Genomic DNA, 12,920 nt, shown 5'->3' with positions numbered 1-12,920 from the left:
TACAGGAAATGTCTGACTTCTGTAATGGCAGACAAATGTTTCTGTACCAATTGTTAAGCTCTGTTTTTCTAGGGGGTCACTTACTTATTTTATGCAATAAAATGCAAATTAATTATTTAAAAATCATACAATGTGATTTACTGGATTTTTTTTAGATTCTGTCTCTCACAGTTGAAGTGTACCTACGATAAAAATTACAGACCTCTCCGTTCTTTGTAGGTGGGAAAACCTACAAAACTGACAGGGGGTCAAATACTTATTTTCCCCACTGTATGTTATTCAGGGACAAGCACCAGCCTGATGGACCTCAAGACCTGTGTGTGACTTGCTTATTTAAATGCACAGACTGGTCTGAGTGTTTCAATAAAATGATTTATTCCTGCTTTATAATACGTCAGAGTAGGGATGCCGTTGAGTCCTGGCTGGTGGCTATCCAGCTGAACCTCACCCCCCCAAAATAACCACATATATCCCACAAACGTGTGCTAAATGTGCAACCATTTGGCCTCATGCAACTGCATCAACCTACATTTCCTGCACATTTACAGGTAGTTTTTATTTTTGCATTTTGTTGGCACACTCAATTTGCAAAAATAACTTCAGGGCAGGAGCACACATAGTCCTGAGAGGTCCAACACCTAAATCCCATTTTCCATCAAAACACCAAAACAATACTTTGTCATCTGAATGCAACGCATACTTGTTTTTGCCTCTCCTTGTGCTGTTCTCATGAAAACACCAAGCAGGTGCACAAAGGGAATTTGAGCATCAGGAAAACAGTAACTTGTTAAAGTGTTGCTTGTTGGTTGTTACACTACCACAAACGTTAGGCTCTAAATATCTAACTTGGTATTACTGTAATGCGGTTGCACATGCATGCATTCACAGACACACAAACTATTCAGCAATAAACATAACAAATGCCAAGTGGAGGAGGGTAAAGTTACAAAACTAACACTCTATAATGGCTTTCTTTTCTCTCTCATTTCAGCCAGGGGCCTCCTTTAAATGTATGCTTCGTTTTTTTCTCTGTCAAACACTCTCTACTCCTTTACCCCCCCAACCCCCAATCTGCTCCCCACTTCACCTTCCCCGCCTTCTGCTCTTGGGAGAAGGCCTGTCCCGGGCCAGCAGAATTGTGTCCGTTCTTTCACCTCTGCCTGCAAATTACAGCACCATGGTGATGCCTCAAGTACCTTGTCACCATCAGATCCACATAAAAAAAGATTGTGTGCACATAGAAACCAACGCACAGACACAGTCCTCAGACCTACATTCCAAAATATATCCGCACCCACATGCACGTATGCACGCGCACGCGTTCCAGCTCGCTTGCTCAACAAAGTCATTTAATTGGAGCCTTTTCTCAAAGTTGAATGGCAGCGATCCCCATGACCCAACTTTTACAACAGAGACGCCCTGGAACTCCCACCTCCCCCTCTTCATCCTCATCATCCTCACTCAGCCGTCAAGCCCGCCAAGCTTTGCCGCAAGCACCAGTCCCTCCACCTTGTTCATTGTTTAGCCTCATTTCTATTCATAAAAGGCAGAATTGAGATGTTGAAATCTTTCAAACACTATCCCTCGTACTCTGCAGGGCACAGACACCCTGGCATCACCAGGCACTGACCCCTGCCCTGTTGGCCTTGCATCAAACCCTGTGTAAAGTGGAGTTTGTGAAGTACAGAGCGTCCCTGCAGCACTCTGCCCTTTCTAACACTGTGCGTGTTTAAAGCCAGCTCTTTATCCTCTTGTTTTCAGTTTCACCTACTCAAAATAAATTTGTAATGAAAAAATTGGTCCTAAATTAAAGGATGTGTTTTAAGTCAACTACTCTGTGACTGTTTCAATTCCTGCTAGTTTTAACAGTCCTCAGCCATTCAGTTCATCTCCTAGTGTAATGTTGTATCCTGTGTTTTTTTTCCTATTTTAATTACCTCTTTTTTTAACTATGACGCTGTAACAAATTATTTTCCCTGAGGTGGGGTCAACACGGTCGTATCATATTGTATCGTATCTTATCTTAATGAAGACACTGGGCACAGTGCAACTTCTTTTCCATTGTATCACGAGTCACAGCTTCATGGTGGAGTGGAACAGAGAAAACAAAAACAAAGAAAACAACAACAAAAATAAATAAATAAAAAAAATCTCAAGGAGTTTAAGTTGGCCAGATGGCACACAAAGGACTCCAGCTTCGATTTAATCTATTTTCTTGCAGTGAAGTCCTTTTCTGTTCTACTGTAGCCTTTTAAACGAGTTGTATGCACAATTACAGTACACAGAAAAGGAGGTGTGATACATCTGCTGGAAGCAGGAGAAAAGAATGACAAAAATAATAATAATATTAATTAATTGATCTCTGTACCCACTTGACTAATTGAAGGGTGTACAACAACATCAGTAATAATAATCATCATTATCACCATCATAATCATCCGCCCCCTCATAAAAATAACAATGTGCCATGTACTATATTCCACCTGTCTGTGAGTCATTGCTATGAATGTTGTGGCTGGTTGTTCAATCTTAAACTGTGATGTCAAATTATTTGCAACATACAGGTTTGTGAAGCATTTTTACGGAGGACTTTGTCAGAAAGAGGGCAACAGGGTTACCCCACTCAGCTCTCAAAGAGACCTCAGGTTGCATGTTGAGCTTAAATTACTGAGGCTCAGAGTTCATATTTACTCCAAATGAACAGTTTTTCTAAAAATGACCAGAAATCTGTTCAGTGACATGAAATGAACCCTCAATTTCAGTATCAGGTTTGCAAAATATTTCCACGACAGAGATAAACTTGATGGAAAACAAAGACTCAGCAATGTCGGGAATTTTTTTGTACATTTGGAATAATCTGACACCAAATTAGGACCATCAAACAAGTCCAAAATCTGCTTGGGTGGTGGGACATACTTGACCAGTCAAGATGTACAATAAAAGATCGACGACTTTCTGGAGAACCAGTACCAGCATCAAATTGGTATTGCAACATAGACAAACAGGTATATATTTGGGCGCTCACTGACATTTTAATCTTCTAGATTAGAAAAAAAATGTAGGTCAAGGCTGGCAGAGGACACAGATGTTTGCCTACCCAGATGAGGCCCATTTCTACGTACTATAATTTGAGCAGTGCTTGTCTGTGTATCTGTTTGTTCCCCTATTCCTTTCTAGGACCTTAGATCAGTTTCCACCAGGCTTGAAATGTGGATGATGGTCAACCCCAGAACTGTCCCAAAAGGGTTTGTTTTAGCAAAGATCAAGGTCAGTGGGGTCAAAGCTCAAAATTTTGACTTTCACACCAATGTCCACCAAACATGACACACATGTGTAAATGGGTTCTGGTGTTACATGTTAGGATCAATTTGCACCTACCTAGGCACAAAGAAGTCCCCAGGTGAGGTCAATTTTGTGAATTCAATGTATAGTTTGGGTTTATTCCCCTTGATAACAAAACCAACCAGAATTACATCGCAAAGTGCAACTGTAATTGACAATATATTCACAAATAGAACAGATGAAATTATTAAGAATGGGATCTTGATGACAGATCTTAGTGATCATTTACCAGTTTTTTCAATATTTAAATACAAAAATAGGTACAAGAAAAAAACTGTTATAAATTTTAAAAGAGATAAGTCAGTAAAAGCCTTAGAGGCATTAAAATATTACCTTAAAAATCAAAATTAGGAAGAAGTTTATATCGGCGACATTAATGTAGCATATAATTCATTTATGAAAATACTGATGAAATCATATAATAAAAACTGTAAATTAATAAAAATTAGTAAGAAAAGAGTAAATAAACCATGGCTGACTAAGGGAATAAAAAATGCTTGTGTAAAGAAAAACTATTTATATAGGTGCTTTTTAAAAATGCCAACAAAGGAAACAGAACACAGATACAAAAAATATAAAAATAAACTATTGACAATAATTAGGAAACAAAAAAAGATTATTATAGTGAACAATTAAATAAGAGTAAAGATAATATAAAGGCAACATGGGGAATTATAAATAGTGTGATTGAAGGTGATGGAGCGAAATCAACTTTTCCAAATTACTTTGTCAAGAAAAATAAAGAGATATATGACATAAAAGAAGTTGCAAATGAGTTTAATGATTATTTTTCAAATGTGGGATCAAGTCTGGTGGGAAATAAACTAATAGTAGAAGATAAATTAAATACACTTGTAAATACGGTCAATAGTATTTTCCTTGACAACGTGGAAAAATATGAAATAAGAAATATTGTAAAAAACTGTGTAAGCAAAAGATCAACTGACTATGAAGATTTAGACATGATGACTGTAAAAAGTATAATAGTAACTGTTATTGAACCATTCACTTACATTTGTAATCTGTCTCTGTCAACAGGAATTTTCCCAGACGGAATGAAAATTGCCAAGGTAGTCCCATTATATAAAAATGGAGACAAACATAATTTTTTCAAATTACAGGCCAGTGTCATTGCTTCCACAGTTTTCTAAAATTATGGAAAACATTTTTGTGACAAGGTTGGACAAATTCATTGAGAAACATCATATTTTAAATAATGCTCAGTATGGATTCAGAACAAAACATTCGACAGCTATGGCAATGATGGAATTAACAGAGAAAATATCAACAACAATAGATAATAAGGATTATTTTGTAAGTATTTTTATCGACCTGACAAAAGCTTTTGATGTTATCGACCACTCAAGATTGCTTCACAAGTTACAACAGTATGGAATTAGAGGTATTGCACATCAGTGGGTAAAAAGCTACTTAGAAAATAGAAAACAGTTTGTTCAGATAAATAATACTAAATCAGAATTGTGTAACATTATTTATGGAGTACCACAAGGGTCGGTACTTGGACCCAAACTGTTTATTTTGTATATCAATGACTTTGTGAATGTATCTAAAGTACTTGGCAGCATATTATTTGCTGATGATACAACATTATTTTACTCTGGATCAGATATACAGGAAGTAGTACAAGTGATAAATACAGAGTTGGAAAAAGTTAAACATTGGTTTGATATAAACATTGTCACTAAATTTTAATAAGACAAATTTCATATTGTTTAATGACAGAGTGGAAAAAAATGATGTGTCATTAAAAATAGATGGAATGGACATACAAAGGGTAAAAGAAACAAAATTTCTAGGAGTCATGATTGATGAAGATCTTACATGGAAGTCACACATAAATTACACAAAAGGAAAACTAGCATAAAGTAAAATTTTCGTTAAATAGTTATGGTTTATTAACATTGTACAATTCATTGATTGTCCCATATTTAACTTATTGTGTAGAAATCTGGGGATCAACATGTAAAACTTATACACAACCATTATTTATTCTGCAGAAAAGAGCTTTAGAAATGATTAGTAATAGTTGTTTTAGAGATCCATCAAATCCATTATTCATTAAGTATAGGGTACTTAAATTTCATGATTTAGTTGATTTGAAAATATTACAAACAATGCAACAAGCTAATAAAAATACCTTACCAATAAACATTCAAAATATGTTTGAAAAAAGAGTAAGTAGTTATAATTTGAAAGGAATAGAAGTCTTTAAAAAAACAAGATTCAGAACCAAAGTAAAGGAACGGAGTATTGCAGTGAATGGTGTAAAATTATGGAACAACCTCAACAAAGAAATCAAAGAATCGAGGTCGCTTAAATTATTTAAGAAAGGTATTAAACTAGATGTATTAAGTAAGTATGAAACTATGAAATAAGTCAGTGGGTTGTGACAAAGTCTAAACTGTAATCTGTTAATAATGTCTAAAATGTTTTAAGTCTAAAATGTAACCTGTTAAAAATGTAATCATTTAAATAATGGCTAAGATTATGAGATAAGTCAGTGGTATGTGACAAAGTCAAAAAAATGTAATCTGTTAAATAATGATGAATAATGATGCTTAAAATTGAAAGATTGTATTGTAAAAAGGGGCAGAAAATATAAGACTTGTTCTTCCCTCTGCTCCTTTTCATTCAATGTCTTGTAATATATTCATTTCTGCTTTTCTTTTAAATGAATGAAATATATATATAAAAAAAAATGTTGAAAGCATTGGGGACTCAGATCAAAATTTATGTTTTTTACTCCAATTTCCAGCAAACATCGTTCATATATGGAGGTGGGTTCTAGAATTGCCCAGCAAGGACAAAATTGCCAAATGTCAATCATTGGGGCCAAGGTCATGCCTGCCTCTCTGTTTCTGGTCTATTCCTCCCAGCTGCTTTTGCTGATTTTGATCAAACTTGATATATCAATGAAGGTTGACAACAAAATTGTTGTCAAAGACTTAATTTTGACAAAGCTCAATGTCAAGGAATTTGATTTCCACCTGATTTAGAATAAATGTAACACACGGGGGATTCCAGAATTGCCATCACAAGGTGAGCCAGAGGTCAACTGTTAGGGCCCCTTCACACATAGTACGAATAAGTACAAATCAGGGTGAATCATGGTGGAACAGCTGGTATGAGCGAACCACGAAAACATCGAGCCGACAGGCAGCTGATGTGGAGAACGGTGCTGCTGATGTGGAGAAAAATAAAATAAAAACAGCTGTATAATTAGTGAATATCACTGGGTTGATGTAAATAAAAGGGGACGCAATACAGAATCCCGTGATTAAATAACCCTGGTTAAATAAAAAATTATTGCCACTCATGGGGTGCGAACCTCCAAGCTCTGATTACCAGACGGAAACTTTACCATTACGTTACAATCACTGTCTTAGAACAGGAGCATGAAATGACTAAAATCAACATGCAGAGAAATGTATTTATTTTTTTTTTTTAAAGAAATAACTGACCAAACACCATTTCTTACAGCATATTTCTGCTGATATGTGACTGAAAGTGGCGTATTTGTCGCACTGTTGGCTTGTCATATGGCCCTGCAGCGTGCAGCTCACAGGACATGTGTGTCCTGTCAGACAGACGTGACATTCAGATCGCCTGCTGTGTGTCCACATGAACTGATGGTCCGTTCCAGCCTAGACAGCCTGTCATTGTGTATGCTGTGCGCACTCTTCAGCCCATCGCAAAAGTGATATACGAGGTCTATTAGATAATAAACCGACCCTTTTATTATTTTTTTTTAACTATATGGATTTGAATGACGTGCGATTACACCAATCATGCTTGAACCCTCGTGCGCATGCGTGAGTTTTTTCACGCGTGTCGGTGATGTCATTTCCCTGTGGGCAGGCCTTGAGTGAGATGTGGTCCCGCCCTCTCGGCTGAATTCCTTTGTTTCACACGCTGCTCGAGACGGCGCGCGTTGCTTTATCAAAATTTTTTCTGGACCTGTGAGGAATATCCAAGTGGACACTATTCGAGAAATTAAGCTGGTTTTCGGTGAAAAGTTTAACGGCTGATGAGAGATTATGGGGTGTTTCTGTCAGTGTAAGGACTTCCCACGGAGCAGGACGTCGTGCAGCGCTTCCAGGCGCCGTCGGCGGCCTGTTTCGACCTGAAAACATCCTAATTTAAGGCTTAATTCACCCAGGACGTCGTGAGAGAACAGAGAAGATTCAGAAGAGGCCAGCATGAGGACTTTATGCGGACATTCCACTGTTTAAGGACATTTTTTAATGAAAGACGTGTGCGCAAATTCACCGAGTCGTTTCCGTGACGACTCGACAAATCTGTGTGCGCCGCAACAGGAAAAACACCTCCGTGTTGAAAGCCATTTGTAAAATTCAGGCGGCTTTTGATAGCTTTCAACAAGTGAGTAACTGAGAAATTGTTTAACAGCTTGGGCATGTTCCAACTTGCCCGTTAAGGGTTCCAACGGAGGTGTTTTTCCTGTCGCGACTCCCCGCGGTCGGGTCCGGCCCGACATGCGACTCTGCCCGCACGTTCTTTCATTACAAAATGTCCGTTAACAATGGAATGTCCGAATAAACTCCTCATGCCGACTTCTTCTGAAAGTTCTCTGTTCTCTGACGACTTACTGGGTCAACAGAGCCTGAAATGTGGAAGTTTTCAACTTGAAACGGCAAGACGCAGCCGCCTTGAAGCGCAGATCGCCATCAGGCGCCGTGGGCCATCCTTACGGCGACACTACCAGACCAAAATCTCTCATCAGCCGTTAAATTTTTTACCGAAAACCAGCTGAATTTATCGAATGGTGTCCACTCAGTTGTGCCTTACAGTTTTGAAAAAATTTTGATCAAACAAAGCAGCAGTCTCTGAGCCATTCCTAAACAATGAAAAAATCGACGAGAGGGTGGGCCACTCCTCACTCAAAGACTGCCCACAGGCGAATGATGTAACTGACAGGCGTGAAAAAACTCTTGCATGCCCACGAGGGTTCAAGCATGTCTGATGTAATCACACGTGATTCAAATCCATATGGATTTTGAAAAAAATAATAAGGTCAGTTACTTTTCTAATAGACCTCGTATGTTTTTATGTATTTCCACGTGAGGACAGCAGGCAGAGACGCGCACCTCACAGAGGAATACTGTAAGTTCATGTCCTTCAAAACACAGTAGGTGTTCTCCAGCTGGGACTTCCGGGAGCAGAGATCACAACAGCAGCCGCTGTGACTAGACCCGCCCCCCCTTGTCCGTTCAGCGCCCAAACCAACGTGTCTCTGTGTTATGTGGTCATTCATATTCGTTATTTGTTATGTAATTGCATATGTAGGTATTGTAATTATAACTGTCCTGGCAGTGGTTTCTGTGTTTGTAATGTGTGCACTGAGCTGTCATCCAGCTATCAGTGTGCTGCAATCAGCTGACAGGCCCCTCCCTGTGCTGTGTGCAATCAAACCTCGCTGTCCAGCCCCCATGTGATCAGATCTGTACATACATACAGTGGGGTAAAAAAGTATTTAGTCAGTCCCTGATTGTGCAAATTCTTCTACTTAGAAAGATGAGAGAGGTCTGTAATTTTCAACATAGGTACAGTTCATCTGTGAGAGACAAAATTAGAAAAAAAAAAAAATTATGGTGGAAAATAAGTATTTGATCAATAACAAAAGTTCAACTCAGTACTGTTGGGAAGGTGTCGTAGCACGGACCCACAACAGGGGGCGCAAATGAACGGACAATGAGTAAGCCAAAAGGTAACAATTTAATGTTGTGACAACACACAACTAAACACACAAAATTTGTAAAGTCAATTAACACCAGGTGACGTGTGGGCAGGCTCGAAGATAGAAGACCCCCGACGAGAGAGAAGCCGCGTCCCACACGGCTTCCACCACCAACGGTCTGAAGAACACCGGAGCCGCCAAGTCCCGTATCCCCAGGTGGCCTCTGTCTTCGGCTGTCGACCCTGGTACTGCTGGCAGAAAGCAGAGACAAGATGAATGAGTGTAAGTCCGCACACTCAGTGGTCCACGATCTGTACACAGTTAGGAGGGAGAACCTCCACCTCCAAATCACACACTCGTGCAGCTCCTGATTAACCACTTATCTGTTTGGAGTGTGAGGCGCAGTCGTCGCAGTCACACCAAACGCCAAAATCCCAGATAAGGGAACAACCACAGGACAACGGCTGCAAATGAGATTAGATTGTTACACAACGTGTCAGTCAGCAGAGAAATTACCTCTTGGTAGTCGATTTCTCGGCGGGGAGGTGGAGTTACAGTCCGGCTTATGTAGTGGTGTAGATGAGTGACAGCTGGTGCGATGAGTGACAGCTGTGACTTCTTCTGGGTCTGGCGCCCTCTCGTGCTTGGAGCCCGCACTCCAAGCAGGGCGCCCTCTGGTGGTGGTGGGCCAGCAGTACCTCCTCTTCAGCGGCCCACATAACAAGTACTTTGTAACATAAACTTTGTTGGCAATGACAGAGGTCAAATGTTTCCTGCAAGTCTTCACTAGGTTTGCACACACTGTAGCTGGTATTTTGGCCCATTCCTCCATGCAGATCTCTTCTAGAGTAGTGATGTTTTGAAGCTGTTGCTGGGCAACATGGACTTTCAACTCCCTCCACAAATTTTCTATGGGGTTGAGGTCTGGAGACTGGCTTGGCCACTCCAGGACCTTGAAATGCTTTTTACTGAGCCACTCCTTCGTTGTCTGAGCGGTGTGTTTGAGATCATTGTCATGCTGGAAGACCCAGCCACATTGTATCTTCAATGCTCTCACAGATGGAAGGAGGTTTTGGCTTAAAATCTCACAAAACATGGCCCTGTTCATTCTTCCCTTAATACGGATCAGTCGTGCTGTCCCCTTTGCAGAAAAACAGCCCCAAAGCATGATGCTTCCACCCCCATGCTTCACAGTAGGTATGGTGTTCTTGGAATGCAACTCAGCATTCTTCTTCCTCCAAACATGACTAGTTGTTTTTTTTTACCAAAATGTTCTATTTTGGTTTCATTTGACCACATGATATTCTCCCAACCCTCTTCTGGATCATCCATATGCTCTCTGGCAAACTTCAGATGGGCCTGGACATGTACTGGCTTAAGCAGGGGGACATGCCTGGCACTGCAGGATTTGAGTTTCTCTCTGCGTAGTGTGTAGCCTTTGTTACTTTTGTCCCAGCTCTCTGCAGGTCATTCATCAGGTCCCTCCATGTAGTTGTGGGATTTTTGTTCACCGTTCTCATGATCATTTTGACCCCAAGCGATGACATCTTGCGTGGAGCCCCAGATCGAGGGAGATTATCAATGGTCTTGTATGTCTTCCATTTTCTTACAATTGCTCCCACAGTTGATTTATTCACACCAACCTGCTTGACTATTGTAGATTCACTCTTCCCAGCCTGGTGCAGGTCTACAATGTTCTTCGTGGTGTCCCTCAACAGCTCTTTGGTCTTGGCCATGGTTGAGTTTGGAGTCTGACTCTTTGAGGCTAATGATAGGTGTCTTTTATACAGATAACGAGTTCCAACAGGTGCCATTAATACAGGTAACAGGTGGATGACAGAAGAGCTTCTTAAAGAAGAAGTTACAGGTCTGTGAGAGCCAGAAATATTGCTTGTTTGTGGGTGACCAAATACTTATTTTCCACCATAATTTGCAAATAAATTCTTTAAAAATCCTACAATGTGATTTTCTGGATTTTTTTTCTCATTTTGTCTCTTAGTTGAAGTGTACCTAAAATTACAGACTTCTCTCATCTTTCTAAGGGCCCTGTTCCACTGGCGTTTAGGAGGATTTGCGGATGGAATGCACACAGAAGTGACCCACATCCACCAAACAACCGCAATAACCGTGTAACATTCCTGTATGAGTCAGCCGCCATCCAACCACGTCCGTGATCATCCGCAGAGGCACGCATGTTCGCAGCCAGGATTTTTGAGCGCCTCAAAAATCCTGCTGCGGATGAGATCCGCATCACTGCCTGAACACATACTGAAGGCATACGCAGGACATACACAACCAATGCGCCGCATATCCCCTGTCATCCACTGATATCCGCAACCGACGGGTTGGCGCGGCTTGGCGGCGGACCGGGACAGCGTGCAAAACAGATATGACGCATGCCCAGCACGGCCACATCACGGTCCCAAATGATATGACGCGCATGCAGACAGAGTGGGCACGGATGAAGCAAGTGCCTCTCTTCCACTGTGCTCCTCATGGGGGCGCCTCCGCGGTCGCCTTTGCTTCTGTTCCCTGTTATATCCTCTTTTCTTCCTCATGTATTCGCTGATCCACCCCGGGACATTTTCATTTCCGCCCACCTTTGTTGCGGACGCTCAGCTTTTGTCTCCTCATTTCATGTGCAAATCCTCCTAAACGCCAGTGGGACAGGGCCTTAAGTAGGATAACTTGCACAATCAGGGACTGACTAAATACTTTTTTGCCCCACTGCATAAGCATTTTATGCAAGTGTGTTCCCCGGCATGTTATATGTGTTGGGGGGAGCAGGGGAGGAGGCGCGACACATGTGCGAGACACGTGCGAGACACATGCGCCACATGTGTGTTGCTTTGCAACTCCACAGTCATGGGGGCACTTAGACAAATTTCACATTCAGCTCAAAAGTGATCATCTGCTCACTGTTTTGGTGCTAATAGCATGAATGGCCACACATTTTCTAAGTGCCAAATAAGCGGTGTTAGATGTTCGTGTGTGTGACCTGGAATTTGGCTGACACCTACCGCGAGAGGGTTCGATGGGCTCTCACAGCACACACTCTCTCTTTCAGCTGCTGGTGTGCGCAAATAGTTGTAGCAACAGGTGAAGGAGTTGGAGACAGCTTGGATTTTACACATATTGCATACGATTCCTGCTTCATGCGCAATTTGACCATATTTGAACTATGTGTGAAGGGGCCTTTAGACTGTCCTTGCCCTTGTTATTATGTCCATTGGTACTATTACACAGTTTTACAAATGAGCACAAAAAGTTGCAAACTGCAGGTGAAAAATGATGATGATGGAATACAGCTACATATATTCATCATTCTGTTATTCTCCACCCTTTTTTCTACAAATGTTTGCATTTCTGTCTCTCTTTCGCGCGCGCACGCACACACACACACACACACACACACACACACACACACACACACACACACACACACACACACACACACACACACACACACACACACACACACACACACACACACACACACACACACAAATTCTTCAACATGCTGTGTATACTTGTGTGGAGTAGGCAGAGCATCGACGATGCATGTGTCCCCCTCACCAATACACACACACATACCATGCCATTACATACAGGGGGTTCATGCATGTGTGCCCCAACTGCTCTACAAACAAGCAAACCTTTTGTCAAATGACAGGATACCTGCCTAAACCCCTGTTCTACAAGGCACTGTTCTATTACGTTCCCCCAAAATCTAGAAAAAGTGCAAAAAGGGGTTGAAACGGTTTACTCCAGCTTGCCTCCTATCAGGCTGACGACTTATAATGTGCAGCCCTGGCAACTGGCTGGCTTATGAAGTGCACACCTGGGAACTCGGTCGAAAACA

General features: G+C 41.1%; 1 protein-coding gene across 2 annotated transcripts in view; it reads right to left on the bottom strand.

Moving 5' to 3' along the window:
- The window catches only part of gse1 (Gse1 coiled-coil protein), a 511,302-nt gene that overhangs the window by 286,721 nt on the left and 211,661 nt on the right, over positions 1-12,920 (bottom strand). The window lies entirely within an intron of this gene.

The sequence above is a fragment of the Thalassophryne amazonica genome, chromosome 2 (genome assembly GCF_902500255.1).
Source record: "Thalassophryne amazonica chromosome 2, fThaAma1.1, whole genome shotgun sequence".
Lineage (NCBI taxonomy): Eukaryota > Metazoa > Chordata > Actinopteri > Batrachoidiformes > Batrachoididae > Thalassophryne > Thalassophryne amazonica.
Note: the sequence above shows the minus strand (reverse complement) of the source record. Positions and strands in the feature narration are given on the sequence as shown.